Source organism: Echinops telfairi, unplaced genomic scaffold, assembly GCF_000313985.2.
Source record: "Echinops telfairi isolate 266 unplaced genomic scaffold, ASM31398v2 ScPeMD7_7469;HRSCAF=8507_1, whole genome shotgun sequence".
NCBI lineage: Eukaryota > Metazoa > Chordata > Mammalia > Afrosoricida > Tenrecidae > Echinops > Echinops telfairi.
The window spans coordinates 107,644,280-107,646,290 of NW_022111373.1; the positions used below are offsets into that span (position 1 = coordinate 107,644,280).

Sequence of the window (2,011 nt, forward strand, 5' to 3'; positions counted from 1 at the left end):
GATACCAAGCAGAAAGCAAATGTTTTGAGAATGATGGTGGCAACAAATGTACAAATGTGCTTGACACAACAGATGTATGTACAGATTGTGATTAAGAACCCCCAATAAAATGACTTTTAAAAATTCTGCTGAGGAGAGAGTACTGTTGAGGATTAGAAGCTCTCTCCTCACTCTGGAATGGCCATCAGAAAAGCGCGCAGAGGCTTGGTGGTAAAATGCAGGTAACTACTGAGTGAGAGAGGCAGCCCTACCAGCATAGTAGTTAAGCACAAGATAGAAGATTTGAACAACCCCCCAACCCCACCCTCACCTCCATTATCATGACCCCAGGCCTGCCTTTTATTGCAGGCTAGACCAGAGCATGTTATACAGGTACAGATAAAAGATAAGAATTCCTGACACATGGAATCCAAGAACAGGAATGAGAGTAGTGATTACCAGGAGGGTAGGGGGAAAGTGGGAAGAGGAGGGGAGGAAGGGGGTACCAACTGCAATGATGGACACATACTGTCCCTGGCCCCTCCCTACCCCAGGGGGATGAACAACAGAAACTATGGGGGAAGGGAGACAGCGGTCGGTGTAAGATATGAAAATAATAATTGATGATTATTTACAGTGTCATGAGAGGGGGAGGGAAGGAAAAAAGAGGAGCTGATACCAAGGGCTCAATAGCAAGTAAATGTTTAGAAAATAATGATAGCAACATATGTACAAATATGCTTGATACAACTGATGTATGGACTATTATAAGGGCTACAAGAGCCCCCAATAAAATGATCTTTTAATAATTTTTTAAAAAAGCTATGGGAGAAAGATGTGGCAGTCAGCTTGGGTAAAGATTAGAACTATAGAGACCCTATGGGGTAGTTCTCTGTCGTATCCGGTCACTATGAGTCGAATCTACTAAATGGTACTGAGTATTGGGTTTCCTGAACCACTGGCCAAAACACATTTTGGTGCCTCAAATGCCCCCAAAATGGCACCAGTTTTCCCTAATCACCTCTATATTTTGAGATACAGAACATATGCCATATATGACTCTTCATTCTACTCATCCATTAAAAAATCAGGATATTTTAAGGTACTGTAAGCTAGCCTGAGATACAGGACATACAAGCTGGCTCTATTTAAGGTAGTTTGTGTTGTACTAAATGTTTAGGCCAATTTATACTTCATATGGTGCCCTTTGATGCAAATATATATTGAACATTGCACATTAGATAATTTTTGAATTTTCCCCAAGTGTCACTTCATCTTTATTAGGAACATAATGGCAGGAAGTTCCAATTTGTTCTGAGAGAGGGGCCAGAAATAAGAACCCTGATGGTACAGTATAGTGGGTTATGTGTTTGATGGCTATCCATAAGGTCAGCTATTCGAGCCCACCAGGCCCTCTGCAGTGAGACTTTCTGCTCCTATAAAGATTTACAGTCTCAGAAACCCACAGGAGAAACTCCACTCTGTCCAATAGGGTCACTATGCCTACTAACTGATTGATTGGTACTATTCATAGAGATCCAAATGTTTTAAAACCCCAAATGGGTCTGTCCATGTTCAAATTCCGTTATTAAAATGAAAAAATTTCATTCTTGTTAGAAGATGGCACAACTTTTCCTGTGCACAGAAACTCTTAAAAGAAGAGCTTTAAGGAAAGTTCTAAAAGAAAAGTTCTTATAAAGAAGCTTGGAGTCACTCACTGCTGAAACACTGAAAATCGATTATCCATTGATTTCTATATATTACATGTGTTCTGAAATGTTTACTGTCTAACTTGAAGAAACATTTAGACCATCAAAATATTTATAAAAATTGCTATGTATTCTTATATTTTTGACACTCTAAATTGCCCACACACTTTCCATATATGTGGCTTTTCAATTTTCTTCTTATTTTCCACTCTTCTCAAGCTGTGTTCTGCTATTAGTGTCCAACCTGTAGTCTCAAAGTGTATTGCACAGCCTCCCAGACCGAAAAGAAAATCTAATAGATTCTAACTCAGACTGACCCTGTA

At 39.5% G+C, this 2,011-nt stretch overlaps 1 protein-coding gene across 1 annotated transcript in view; it reads right to left on the reverse strand.

Annotated features, from left to right (window-relative positions):
• Positions 1 to 2,011, reverse strand: part of CCDC152 (coiled-coil domain containing 152) — a 60,653-nt gene that overhangs the window by 12,311 nt on the left and 46,331 nt on the right. The gene's annotated exons all lie outside the window — the stretch shown is intronic.